Here is a 16,125-nt window from a genome sequence, read left to right as displayed (position 1 = left end):
CGTGGTCATCCCTACTTCATAGTGGCCCCTTGCCTTCTTCACATAATCTTTTTGAGAACTAAGCTTTAGCTTGCCCTTCCCTTGATTATGGTTGAAGTAATTGTTCACACTATAATAATCCTCAGACCATGTAGTGATCACATAGCCACTAGATCTTTTGTGGCTATTAGCCAATCCACGTGATATCTCATTAGGCACCAATTGCGTGCCACCAACCACTAGTCTACCGGTTCGTGAGCCAAAGTTCTCCGGAGCACCATCATGTGATTTTGCAACTTCCATCGAAACATTATTTCCAACGTTATCAACATTTACCAGATTAACTGTATCCGAATGTGCACCACGAGCATCCTTCACGGTTCCACCACTCACGGAATCCATCGACTAATTCATCAATATTTCATTTTAAGATTGTAGGAAGAATAAGTCGAATTACACAAAATAATATATATATATATATATATATATATATATATATATATATATATATATATATATATATATATATATTGCTATTTCTGGTTCAGAATGAAATTTTTGGGATAACTTTATATATATATATATATATATATATATATATATATATTGCTATTTCTGGTTCAGAATGAAATTTTTGGGATAACTTCGCTTGAAGGACTTAATGTGCACACTACAAGAAATCTGTCATTTCCTGACGAAAATTTTAACGACGCGGTAGAAAACGTCACTAAATATAACAATTTGCAACGTTATATTAAATAAAGTCACTATATATTTTGGTAGAGTTGATACAAATTTTTGTAATATTTGCTGACGAAATATAATTTTTTTGTGAGTAAAGATTTAGAATCAGTGACGTTTTATAATAAACGTCCCTAAACGTTTTATTTTAAAAATCAATTTTAGCATAAAACGTCGGGAAAAGTGAAAATATTTGGAGGGAAAGATTTTTTTTTTTCATTTCATTTGGCACCATAGCCGCCATTAAGAAACAATATCTTCAGGAAAAAAAAGTCTAATAATCTCAGTACACTATTCTTTGGGTCAAGAAGGTTTCCATAGCCTTTGGGAAAAGAGAGAGAGAGAGAAAGGTTGCTATTAGCAGCAGTCCGGCAACATCATTTAGCACCGCTCCGAGACACACCGCCGTTTCCACTGGGACTGCTCCGTGACACCACCACCGATTCCACTGTGAGAATACCGTGGTTTCCAGAGTAGGTTTGCACTCTGCATCTCTGGTTTTGCTCTCATCTCACTACACTACACTACAATAGAATTTTCTCTGCTTCTAATCTCACTATTTCATTATAATACCTAGGCTCTGCAAAATCCCAATGGAGGTCTTCAAAAGGACCCAAGCTTACAAGAGAAGATTCATGTCTAGGTAAATACAAACCCTAGTCAATTAATCTCCACCCAAGCATTCATGTATAAACTCTATTTTTTGTATCATTTGGTGATTTTTGCTCTCATTCGTTAGAATAGGATAACTTTCTCTCTAAGAGTTTTGGCTACAGAATGTACTAATGTAGCAGATTTGGGGGTGGGATTTGGATTTTTGCAGGTGGTTTTGAGGTGAGGCTATAGTGAATTTTTCATGTCTGCTTTTCAGTATTTCATAGCCATAAATTGAGGTTAATACTCAAATATTTTTTTCTTAAAAAAAAAAGGTTAATACTCGAATATGATACTGAAAATTGGTTGATGTCTAACCTAGTTGTCCTCTGTTACTCCAAAACTCTATGCATTTTTAAAATAAATATTATAAGAACTCAATTACTCTAAAATAATAAAAATTTTCCGTGCTTGCTCAACAAATTTTGTTTGCAGAAACGTTTCCGGTGCTTGGTACACAAGTGACTAGAAATATTTCAATGCTTGCAAAATTCTGAGTTTTAAACTTTCTTAGTGTTTTTTCTCTACTTCATTCATCTACTTTTCTGATTTTGTTTGTTTCCTAGCCCCCTCATGCAATATAATTGTTGGTTAGCCTACTGGGAAGATCTGCTTCTGTTCATTACATACATTTGCTTTGCTATCTATAACTCGCATAAAACATTGTGGCATTACAGGATCAGAGTGTTAGTTCACACTTCTCAGCATATAATCACCCAAAACCTCTAGAAAACACACAAAGCTTAACCTTGTTTCTCTCTCACGCAGATGCTCTCAAAGCTCAACTTATATGGTGGTTATTGGTTATGAAAGAATGCCCATGTCCAAAATAGTTGAGCAACAAATCTATAATTCCTAATGCAAAATGTGGATTCTTTTGCCTCAAGCCTGTTCATTCCATTTTCTTACTTCCTTTCTTTAAATGATTGTTTTAGTTTGATAGTACCTCATGTTGGGTCCCTTCATGTGGAAGGACAAAACACACAAAACAAAAAACAATAAAATATATATATATATATATATATATATATATATATATATATATAAATGTAGTGGGAAGCAACATGCGTTCTTTGTCAGCAAATGGAATATTTGGCAAGCATGCATTACTCCACTTTCTTTGGTCTTCTCGGCAGCAGAGAAAGGGAATTTAATTTCCCATTCATTCCACTCTTTTTTCGGCTAGAGAGAGAGACACACAGTGAGGCAGTAAACAGAGCAAGAAAACCCATTTTTCTTCTCATTCCATTTCGGCAGTCGGCAGTAGAGGGAAGAAACCATTTTCTCTTCTTCATCTTGGTGCCATTTTGTCATGGAGTTTGCCTAAGCTTCTTGGGTTCATCTTCATCAATTCTTTGAGGTCAGCTTTTATTTATTCCAGGCATATTTTGGGATATTCTCGTACTACTAGTATTCTTTTTTCATCATATTCGTGGTAGTTGAATATTTTGAGTACGAGATATTATTATGTTTAGCCTGTGAATGTAGAAGAATGTTTTGGCCTAAGAGTTGATATATTTGATAGTTTTTGGATGTATGGCTCATGTGGTAGCCTAAAACTATGTACCCGAGATTTGTGAGTGTGGAAATTGTTGTTGTTGGTGGCCCGTGGTTTTTTCCCCGTCATTTTGGGGTTTTCCACGTAAATCTTGTGTTCCTTGTGTCCATATTTATTTTTGGGCTATTATATATTATCTCGTATTTGTGTACCGTGTGGTTCTGTGATTTTGATTGTCACAAGAGGTGGGATTTTTCTCAACAAAGTGGTATTAGAGCCCTGGTTGATAATTTGGAATATTTGAAATGGAGGAAAATACGAGTAATATGGTACGATTAAACTGTAAAAATTATCACATTTGGAAGGCCAAAATGAAGGATCTCCTGTTTGTGAAAAAGTTACATCTACCTGTGTTTGCAAGTGCAAAGCCTGAAAATATGTCAGATGAGGAGTGGGACTTTGAACACCAACAAGTTTGTGGATATATTCGACAGTGGGTTGAAGATAATGTTTTAAACCACATTATTAATGAGACACATGCCAGGAGCCTATGGAATAAACTTGAGACCCTGTATGCTTCTAAGACAGGCAATAACAAATTGTTTTTGCTGAAATAGATGATGAATATAAGATACAGGGAAGGTACATTGATCAATGATCATGTTAATGATTTTCAGGGCGTTCTTGATCAGTTGTCTAGTATGGGCATCAAATTTGAGGATGAGGTACTTGGTCTCTGGTTGCTTAATACTCTACCAGATTCTTGGGAAACATTTCGGGTTTCATTGACCAATTCTGCTCCCAACGGTGTTGTGACCATGGAATATGTAAAGAGTGGTATCTTGAATCAAGAAGTAAGAAGAAGATCTCAAGACACTTCTACTTCACAGTCAGATATTTTGGTTACAGATGATAAGGGGAGAAACAAGCAAAAGGGTCAGAGGGGTAGAGATAAAAGCAGAAGCAAGTCAAGGTCAAGGTACAAGGATATTGAATGTCATTATTGTGGTAAGAAAGGGCACATCAAGAAATATTGCTTCAAGTGGAAAAGGGAAAAGAAGCAAGACAATAAAGATGGTGACACTGGGAATCAAGTTGCGACAGTTAGAACAGATTTACTTGTTGCCTGTGATGAGAACGCCATCAACGTTGCATGCCATGAGACAACTTGGATTGTGGATTCAGGTGCAGCCTACCATGTTACACCAAGGAAGGAATTCTTTTCTTCATATACTCCAGGTGACTTTGGAGAACTCAGAATGGGTGATGATGGTCAGGTGAAGGTGACGGGTACCGGTACAGTTTGCCTTGAGACAAGTAATGGCACAAAGTTGGTACTTAAAAATGTCAAGCATGCACCAGATATCAGATTGAATCTTATTTCTACAGGAAAACTTGATGATGACGGTTTATGTTGTTTCTTTGGTGATGGCCATTGGAAAATCACTAAAGGCTCGTTGGTTGTTGCACGAGGTAACAAGTCTTCTAACTTGTACTCTTTGCAAAGTTCTGTTCTGATGATTCAGTGAATGTGGTAGAAAAAGAATGTGCATCAGAATTGTGGCATAAACGACTTGGTCACATGAGTGTGAAGGGGATTGATTACCTTGCCAAGAAGAGTAAGCTTTCTGGGGTTAAAGAAGCTAGATTGGACAAGTGTGTTCACTGCTTGGCTGGAAAACAGAGAAGGGTTTCTTTCATGAGCCATCCTCCTACAAAAAGGTCAGAGCCACTTGATTTGATACATTCTGATGTGTGTGGACTAATGAAGGTTAGATCACTTGGAGGTGCATATTACTTTGTAACAATGAAGGTTAGATCACTTGGAGGTGCATATTACTTTGTAACCTTTATGGTTAGATCACTTGGAGGTGCATATTACTTTGTAACCTTTATTGATGACTCACTTGGAGGTGCATATTACTTTGTAACCTTTATTGATGACTATTCTAGGAAACTATATTACTTTGTAACCTTTATTGATGACTATTCTAGGAAACTCTGGGTCTACACTTTGAAGCACAAAAGTGATGTGCTTGGTGTGTTTAAAGAGTTTAATGCCCTTGTTGCGAGACAGACATGAAAGAAATTGAAGTGTATCCGTACTGATAATGGTGGTGAATATTGTGGACCGTTTGATGAGTACTGCAGAAGGTATGACATTAGACATCAGAAAACTCCTCCTAAGACTCCTCAGTTAAATGGCTTAGCAGAAAGGATGAACCGAACTATTATGGAGAGAGTTAGATGTATGCTTGATGATGCAAAGTTGCCTAGTTCTTTTTGGGCTGAGGCGGTTTCCACAGCTGTTCATGTAATCAATTTATCTCCTGTTATTGCTTTGAAAAATGAAGTTCCTGATAAAGTTTGGTGTGGAAAGGAGGTTTCTTACGATCACCTTAAAGTCTTCGGTTGTAAGGCATTTGTGCATGTTCCAAGAGATGAGAGATCTAAGTTGGATTCGAAGACTAGAGAGTGCATTTTCATTGGTTATGGGTTTGATGAATTTGGCTACAGGTTGTATGATCCAGTTCAGAAGAAGCTAGTCAGAAGCCNTCAGAAGAAGCTAGTCAGAAGCCGTGATGTAGTGTTCTTTGAAAATCAAACCATTGAAGATATTGACAAAGTGAAAAAGCCAGAATCTCGTGACAGTGGAAGTTTGATTGACATCGAGCCAACTTCCCGCAAAGATACAAATGATGTTGATGAGGTTCAGGAAAATGGTCAGAATGGTGATCCTGTACCGGTCTATCAGGATGATACAGCTGATGCAGATGGTCCTGTTGATGATGTTGTGCACCAGGAACAAGAAGTTCCTTCGCAGATTCCGGTTGATCTTCCGAGAAGGTCTAATAGGGAACGGAGGCCATCTACTCGTTATTCTCCCAGTCAATATGTGCTTTTGACTGACTGGGGAGAACCTGAGTCTTATGAAGAAGCTATGGAGAGTGAGCAAAAGAGACAATAGTTTGAGGCTATGCAGGATGAGATGAACTCTTTATATGCAAATGATACCTTTGAGTTAGTGAGGGCACCAAAGAACATGAAAGCTTTGAAAAATAGGTGGGTTTACAGAGTAAAACATGAAGAGGGCACTTCAGTTCCACGGTTCAAAGCTAGATTGGTGGTGAAGGGTTTCAGCCAGAAGAAAGGTATTGATTTTGATGAGATTTTCTCTCCTGTTGTGAAATTCTCTTCCATCAGAGTTGTGTTGGGACTAGCAGCCCGTTTGGATATAGAAATTGAGCAGATGGATGTGAAGACAACTTTTCTCCATGGTGATTTATATGAGGAGATATATATGGAACAGCTTGAGGGTTTCAAGGTCAAAGGGAAAAAAGATTATGTTTGCAGATTGAAAAAGAGTTTGTATGAGTTTGTATGGTTTGAAGCAAGCTCCGAGGCAGTGGTACAAAAAGTTTACTTCTGTTATGAGTAAGCATGGGTACAAGAAGACTTCTTCAGACAACTGTGTTTTTGTGAACAGGTATTCTGATGATGACTTTGTTATACTGCTGCTTTATGTTGATGATATGTTGATTGTTGGTTGCAATGCCTCAAGAATTCAAGAGTTGAAACAAGAGTTGAGTAAGTCCTTTTCTATGAAGGACATGGGACCAGCAAAGCAAATTCTTGGGATGAAGATCATCCGTGACAGACAGAACAAAAGGCTGTGGTTATCTCAAGAGAAATACATTGAGAAAGTTCTTGAGAGATTTCATATGAATGAAGCTAAGCCAGTCAGTACACCTCTTGATATGCATTTCAAATTGTGCAAGAAGCAATGTGCTTCTAGTGAGAAAGACAAGGAAGAAATGCAAAGAGTTCCTTATTCTTCAGCTGTTGGTAGTTTAATGTATGCCATGGTATGTACGAGACCAGATATTGCTCATGCAGTGGGTGTTGTTAGCAGATTTCTCTCAAATCCAGGGAGAGAACATTGGGATGCTGTTAAGTGGATTCTAAGATATCTTCGGGGTACTTCAAGTTTGAGTTTGTGTTTTGGTACAGGAAAACCTATTCTTACCGGCTACACTGATTCAGATATGGCCGGAGACATTGACACCAGGAAATACACTGATTCAGATATGGCCGGAGACATTGACACCAGGAAATCTACTTATTCAGATATGGCCGGAGACATTGACACCAGGAAATCTACTTCAGGTTATTTGGCCGGAGACATTGACACCAGGAAATCTACTTCAGGTTATTTGATTACCTATGCAGGGGGAGCAGTTTCATGGCAATCAAGGTTGCAAAAGTGTGTCGCTTTGTCTACCACTGAAGCTGAGTTCATAGCATCTGTTGAGGCTAGTAAAGAAATGCTATGGATGAAGAAGTTTCTTCAGGAGCTCGGGTTTGTTCAAGATAGGTATGTGCTCTATTGTGATAGTCAGAGTGCAGTTCATCTTTCAAAGAACTCTACGTTTCATTACAGGTCAAAACATATTGACACGAGATATCATTGGATAAGAGATATCTTAGAACGCAAGATGCTTGAACTTGAAAAGATTCATACCGATGATAATGGGTCAGACATGATGACCAAAGCGTTGCCAAGAGGGAAGTTTGAGGTGTGTTGCTCTATCGCTGGGATGGCGATGTCTTCCACATAGTCGGTTGGGGGAGATTTGTTGGGTCCCTCCATGTGGAAGGACAAAACACAACAAAACAAAAAACAATAATATATATATATATATATATATATATATATATATATATAAATGTAGTGGGAAGCAACATGCATTCTTTGTCAGCAAATGGAATATTTGGCAGGCATGCATTACTCCACTTTCTTTGGTCTTCTCGGCAGCAGAGAAAGGGAATTTAATTTCCCATTCATTCCACTCTTTTTTCGGCTAGAGAGAGAGACACACAGTGAGGCAGTAAACAGAGCAAGAAAACCCATTTTTCTTCTCATTCCATTTCGGCAGTCGGCAGTAGAGGGAAGAAACCATTTTCTCTTCTTCATCTTGGTGCCATTTTGTCATGGAGTTTGCCTAAGCTTCTTGGGTTCATCTTCATCAATTCTTTGAGGTCAGCTTTTATTTATTCCAGGCATATTTTGGGATATTCTCGTACTACTAGTATTCTTTTTTCATCATATTCGTGGTAGTTGAATATTTTGAGTACGAGATATTATTATGTTTAGCATGTGAATGTAGAAGAATGTTTTGGCCTAAGAGTTGATATATTTGATAGTTTGTGGATGTATGGCTCATGTGGTAGCCTAAAACTATGTACCCGAGATTTGTGAGTGTGGAAATTGTTGTTGTTGGTGGCCCGTGGTTTTTTCCCCGTCATTTTGGGGTTTTCCACGTAAATCTTGTGTTCCTTGTGTTCATATTTATTTTTGGGCTATTATATATTATCTCGTATTTGTGTACCGTGTGGTTCTGTGATTTTTGATTGTCACAGGAGGTGGGATTTTTCTCAACACCTCATCTGTTCTGTTACTTGACAGAAGATAGCATCGGGTCCCATGTTCTGTTTGTATGCAGGTGAGTTTGAACTAAATGCAAGCAGCTAGCTCTACAAGCAAAAACTGATTCGATGATGGTTTAGAGAGTACTTATGGAATAACTAACAGAGTTTTATGGCTCATTGATTTTTTTTAATTTTTTTTATAAAGAAAATGAACTGGTAAAAGAGCCTTACTAGAGTTAATACTAATGAATATGTATTGTTAGAGTAAGTATATTTTTGCTATATTCCAATAGGACTTTTTAATTTATATACTCTTCAAATTTTTGCAGAGAAACCAACTGTTCATCAGGCATGTCTTAATTTTGTTTCGAAGAAGGTACACAAAACATTAGTTTATTGCCACTTTAGAGTAGTTCTGTCATTTTTAAGATGGTATTTTATTTTTAATCCATTTGTATTGTATTGAAATCTGTGCTTTTGTTTCATGAGTTCTGGAGAAAATGTTAAAGAGCTGAATATCTCTAAGGCATGAAAAATGCTTTTGCTACTGCTATAGATGAGGTAGTTGAAGATAAAGAGCTTGCTGTTTTTTTTTTTTAACATAATGAAATCTTGGCAAATGAAGCTAGGAAAAAGATGCTTTAACTGATGATAGAAATTCCCATATTTTTTTCTGTCAACCTCATTTATGGTGAAATATATTTTATTTATGCTGCAATGTGCCAATAATATGCTCTCCCTTTGTTTCATTTGTTCTATCTTTTTGGGTTTTCAAATTTCATTAATTTTTCCACTGTCTATCAAGGTAATTTTGTTGTTCAAACTGCATTTATTCTAGCTGAAGTCAATATGGGGTATGACTAAACTTCTTTTTTTTTTTCTACGAGTTAAGATCCTTGAGATTACTTTGAATCCCAACAAGCTAATGCACTCAAGGCACTTGGGGATTCAGTAGCTGGTAACAGACAATATAAATATAGTATGAGCATTGAAAGAGAAGCGTTTAGCTCCTTGATGGAATTTACCTCAGAAAATTCACAGGGATTACTAGAGAATATATAGTCATTCCAGAAGCAGCTTTTAAGGTAACTTCTTGCCTCTTTTTGCTTTATTTGGATGGGGTGATATGTTATTTGAATTTAGAATTTACAGGAGAGCATAATCAGTCTATATTATTTGTCCAAAGCCATCTGTCTTTAATGATCGTAAGTAAGATTAAAGATCTTTATTATGTTTTCCTTCTTTTAAACTGGTGTCTAATGGTAATGTTATTCATGGTTATTTTTCTTTCATCTTTATGAGCAGCAAACCTCTTTGAAAATGATTTTTATCAACGAATCAATATTTAAAATGTTCCATTGGGAATAGTTGAACCACCAAATAACTCAACTTGATTTTCCCATCTTGAAATAATTACAAGAAACCATTGTCTTCTCTTTTCCTAAAGGTTAGTTTTTGTCAAGTTCAAGCGATATATTGTGATGATTTCCCATAAGAGATAGTGAGGATATATAGGTGAAGGGTGGGCTTGATAGATAAGGTGTTGGCCCTTGCCCCTTGTATTCAGAATACTAGTTGTAGTGGCTAGGTTTTGAAATGAGTTTTCTGCCTGATTGTTACATTAAACCATGATAGTCCCTATTTGAAAACTATGTTTGTTTCCATTCACCCTTTGAATGTCATCAACTTCTAGTTTAAAGTAAAATCTTCCATGTAACCTATCAATATATATGGGGAGAATATGAAAATGAACTGTGCTAATTTTCTCTTCAAAGAACAATTTTCATGCATGTGTTTTATCATTTTATGATAGGATTGATAGGTGTCTTCTGAGGATTTTTTTGGAGCATTATAAGTAAAAGAATATTTATAATCACATTATTTGTCTGTGGCTTAACTACTCATTTTTGACATGCACTACTGATTTTGTTGCCTACACAACGTTCCTTTCAATGGTATTCTTATATTTTTATGTGGTTTGCTTTAAGTTTTATTACTTAATTTTTGTTTGATCACAATTGTGGTGTTCTTGGTTTCATAGGAAATTAAAATTATGAATTTGAGCTACAAGGGGCCATACCAACCAACATTTGAAGGTATAACCAAAGTTTAGAATTTGACTCATCAAGTCAGACCTTGCCAAGACAAAGGAGTTCTAAAGTGCCAACCTCAATTGTTTTGATGAAGTTGTATATATTCCCATGTGTAGTTTGGTCTTATTTAAGAATCATTTGTATCACATTACATCCTTGTAATTCAATATTATACTATGAAAAATAATCTTCTATTTTCAACATTTAATTGATGCTAAAATATTTTATTTTCAATTACATGAAACTGTTATATAAATTTTTTTATACATAAGTATATGTAAATATCATCAATTATTAAAAAATTACAAATATTTCCAAATATAAAATTTTGCGATGACAGCGAATATGGAAAAACGTCAGTAAATATCTTTTTATTGAAAATTGTTATTTTGTCATCAATTAATTTTTTTTAATGACAACATAATAATGTACACAATCGTCAATAAATGTTATTTTATTGACGCATTTAATTTTTCGTCACCAATTAAATTTATTCATGACAAGCATAATTGTATGAAAAACGTCAGTAAAAACGCATTTGCTGACGAAATATTTTACTTCGTCGCAAACTATTACTGACGTTTTTTAATATTTCGTTACAAAAAATATGTATTCCATGACATTATCAAGACCATGCAAAAACGTCAGTAATTGAAATATTTTGTGACGAAAAATTAACTTCGTCAGTAATACCTTTCCATACGCCGCTAACCCGACGGTCCGGGTGACGTTTTTATTTCGTCAGTGAAGACATTTGGCGACGTATTTTTATTTTTATCGACGTTTAAAAAGCGTCACTAAATGTTAACATTCTTGTAGTGGCACAACTTAGGATAGTCTACTTCGAAGTTCTGTAACTCTCGTAGCCACTCGCGCAACACCCTCTTCTCCCTCCTTAGATTCTTCTCAAAGTCTGCATTGTAAGGATGAAGACTACTGCTCCCCTTCGATCTAGTTTGCATAAGATGAGGGAAACTTAATGCCAAACACAAACACTCTTGGAAGAAATTGGTTATGGGTTAGAGCAAAATAAAATAAAATAAACTTGATCTCCTAAAAATTCACTAACTCTAATGCTAGAAATAAAATAATCACACAATACAACCAAATAAATCAATCCTCGGCAAAGGCGCCAAAATTGTGATGTATATAATGGTAATAGTAAATATATAGAATTCTAGGCACTAAAGTATTGGAATTCACTAGAATCCAAGAAAACTAAGATTAAGGAATGGAAATAAAATAAAATATGCAAATAAAATAAGGGAAAAACTATATGATAAAAGAATGGGTCAAATTAGGGATATTGCAATCTTGATGTTCTAACAAACTTATAATTAGGGGAAAAACAATTAACCAAGAGATTTATTGTCAATGCACTCAAGAATTCAGTTCAACTATTTTCGTAATCAATAAACTAGAATTAGGCTAGGATTGCCCCACTTTCGTGATGCATCAATCATAACCTTAAACAGATTGCCCCACTTTCGTGATGCATCAATCATAACCTTAAACACAAAAGCATTGTAAGCCCCCAAATTACCCCTATTCTCATAGTAGGAAACATTGTAAGCCCCCAAATTACCCCTATTCTCATAGTAGGAAAAATTGTAAGCCCCCAAATTACCCCTATTCTCATAGTAGGAAAAATTGGGTTGAAATTGGTTAGGCTGAGTCTTTCACCCAACTTTCGTTGTGATGAAATCTTCTCCAAAGCAAATCAATAAAAGTTGCGCATCAATTATCAATAAGAGGAATTTATAATCCAATTCAAACATAAACACCTTAGGTTAATAATTATCCCCTTTATGTAATAATCATAAATCGAACATCAAGAATAGCAATAGAACTCTAATCCAAACCCAAAAGCTAACTACTCATGCATCATAAAAGTAAAAAAAGCAAAGCAAAAATAAATAACCATAAACATTACAAGAAATCTAAAAAGAAAGTAAATAAAGGAAGAAGAGAACTTTACTAATGATGAAGAACAAATCCAACTTCAATTCGAGATTCCAAGCTTGAAATTAAATACTCTAATGTAAAACTAATCTAAACTATACTAGGGAAATCTAAAGAGAAGAGAGAAAAATAGACTAAACCTAACTAGGGTTGGGAACTCTCTAAATTGTAGAAAATTGAAGCATAAATAGGAGACAGATGGGCCTTGGGCCCATGAGGCAGCTTCCAATTCTTATTCTTGTTTTCTTTCGGCAAATTATGCTCTGGACCCAGGTCCACCTTGCAAGGTGGACCTGGGTCCAAAACTACGTCGTTTTTGTCTCTTCTTTTTTTTTTAAATATTTTTTAAATTAGTAAACATATTGCTGAATATAGAGTTTTCCAAAAATGTGTGAATGTAGAGGTTTCAAAGTGTGAATGTAGAGTATAGAAATCGTGAATGTAGATTTATGATTGTGTGAATGTAGAGTTGCCCAGAAATGTGTGAATGTGGAGGTTTCAAATTGTGAATATGGAGTATAGAAATCGTGAATGTAGAGTTATGCATGTGTGAATCTGTAATAGAGTTAAGAAGTTCTAGCAACTTGTAGCCCTGTAATGTGTGAATGTGGAGTTCTCAAGTTGTGAATGTGGAGTATAGGACCTGTGAATATAGAGTTTTGAATGTGTGAATGCATAACAGTGGTAATATAGTTACTAAACATATAATCCTGTAATGTGTGAATGTAGAGTTTACAAATTGTGAATGTAGAGTATAGTGTACGTGAATGTAGAGTATAGTGTATGTGAATGTAGACCCAGGTCCACCTTGGTATAGTGTACGTGAATGTAGACCCAGGTCCACTTTGCAAGGTGGACCTGAGTCCACGGCATAACAACCCTTTTCTTTCCTTCCTTAGGTAGTTTCTTTTTCTTCCAAAACCTGTCCAAAATGTTTCAAAATTCTTCCTTTGCTTCTCCTTGTGGATAATTCAATCCTTGGGACAATATAACATACAAGCAATTCTCAATTTCACTAGGATAAAGAAAATAAACATCAAAGCAACTAAAATAAGGGGTGAATTATTGTACAAAATAGTAGATATTATATATATATATATATATATATATATATATATATAATACAAATAATGGGATATATTTTACGGAAAAATGATCACAATACCACTAGTACATAACTAGTACAAGAGACTTAATTTACAAAATATTAATCCCACCACAATTTGGTTTGAAACCAAAACAGAATACATATATAAATTATATAAGGGATTTAAATTTTATCAAATAATCCCACGTACCAAGAGAGGAGGAGAAGATACGAAGGATCCAAGTCGTGTAATATCTACATTGTCCTTAAAACCGATTCCGTACCTCCCGAGGGTGCTAGGAGCATTGTACTATCGATTTCCCAGGATAAAATGGATCAACGATACTATTTTTGATCACTCAAACGATAGTACGTTCGGCGAACTAGAACAATAGGCTTGAACACAAGTCTTTGGAATAATGATCAGAGTTTCTAAGGAAGAAGACAACGTTTTGGAGAATTAAAAATATGATTTTTCAACTTATAAATCACTATCCAAACACACAACTTGAGAATTAATTCTTGTAACAGCATACCACTACCTGAGAATTAATTCAGAAATTTAAAATTGGAATTAATTCGAATTAATTCCGTTAATAGAGGAAGAAAGACTCTAAACGGTCACAGCCCGAATTGTACAGCGAGGAGTAAAGTGCTCTGCCAAACGCGAGCCATCAATTCTGGTTCATGATTCGTGCTACCAGAAGGCCGAATCATTAACCACTCTAGTTCAAGTCGAGGCCGAACCATTAACCTGAGTTGTGGTTACCGCCAAGGCTGAATCCATAGGTTAGGTCGAACCGATGATTACCCGAGTTGTAGTGGCTCTGTGTTGGAAAATAGATACGAAAATGTGGCGTAAGTAAGCATGCAAGGCCAACCAATTTTCCGAACGACATTCGTGCCCGCTGTCGTCGGCGTACACGAGTTATGTCTTTTCAGGCGCCGGCGTACACGAGTTTTATATTCGCAAAACAGTCGTTCCTTCTCTACGAACTGACTTAATTCATTCAAATTTTTAAAAACAAACGGTTTATTAGGTACCAAAAACCGCATTCTGAGCAATTTACCAATTCCCTTATAAAATCATTACACTCATAATTGTAATTACTTAAATAAACATATATTTACTCAATATATATATATATATATATATATATATATATATATATCCTATTTACGTAAGAATTATTTATGTACATATAAACCTTTAGATGATACATAAATTTATTCTTATAAATACAATACATATTTACGTAAGAATTGAATCATTTATTTATATATAAACATTTATATAGATTAGATACATAGATTTATATATAATACTAATTTACGAAAGAATTATTTATTTATATATATACATTTATATAGATTATATGATACAGAGATTTATATATATAATATAAGATTACGGATATATATATATATATATATGTATGTATGTATGTATGTATACATACATACATACATACATACATATATGTATACATACATACATATATATATATATATATATATATATATATATACATATATGTATGTATACATATATGTATGTATACATATATGTATGTATGTATACATACATACATATATGTATGTATACATACATACATATATGTATACATACATATATATGTATACATATACATATATATGTATACATATATATATATATGTATACATATATATATATATATATGTATATATATATAACTTTATGGTCCATAGTAAAACATATACATATATACAATATACGTAAAATACATATATATATTTAATCAAAATATTTTTTTTTTTACCATAGATAGTTTTACCACATAAAAATAATTTCAAAATATTCATACTATAAAATAGTTTTATCACTATAATATACAATTGAAGAAGAGTTAAGATATGAAAGTTGTAATGGTTTGATAGTTAAGTACTTGGGATTCAAATGAAAGTGTTAAAGGTTCAAATCTCAACAATAATTAAATATTTTATTTTTCTCAAACACTATTTTCAATTGAATAATTATTTAACTTGGTGAAAATCAGGGTATTACAATCTACCATCCTTAAGAGAAAGTTACGTCCCGTAACTTAACTAGATACCTGATGATGAGAACACATATAGGCAACAAGGTAACACATACCTGGAGAATGCACACCCTCGGGGTGCAATAGCCACAGTTGATCATAACATAACAACTTGCACATAAAATATCAAATAATCAACTAAATAATTAAACTCACAACCTCGCCATGAAATCCAATCTTAGATACTAGTCATATTCCTAAACTTCTTTTCCCACAATGTCTTTAATTATAGCCTAGGCTCTATCACAACCTAGGCTCCCAAAGGTTCGAACTGCTCTGATACCAATTAGTAACACCCTTCAATACTAATTTAGACCAAATTTTTGCTTAAATTTTTTTTCTTTTTTAATAATTCACTAACAATATTGCGAAAACTTTACATACATAATTGAATAGGGATGCTACCGCCATACCTAATCCTTACTTGATTAGATACAAGGCTAACCTTAAACAATACCAAAATAAAATCCTTAGTTCACAAGTCTTTCATTTCTTCTTAAGCCTTGATAGTCCTCAGAATCCTCGGTTTACCGCACTCTCACAACAAACCATGTCAAACATCACCTGCTACTCAAATAGGGATTTCAAAACACAACAAGA

Source organism: Ipomoea triloba, chromosome 13 (genome assembly GCF_003576645.1).
Source record: "Ipomoea triloba cultivar NCNSP0323 chromosome 13, ASM357664v1".
Classification (NCBI taxonomy): Eukaryota; Viridiplantae; Streptophyta; class Magnoliopsida; order Solanales; family Convolvulaceae; genus Ipomoea; species Ipomoea triloba.
The sequence above is the reverse complement of the archived record's forward strand: the minus strand, read 5'-3'. Positions refer to the sequence as shown.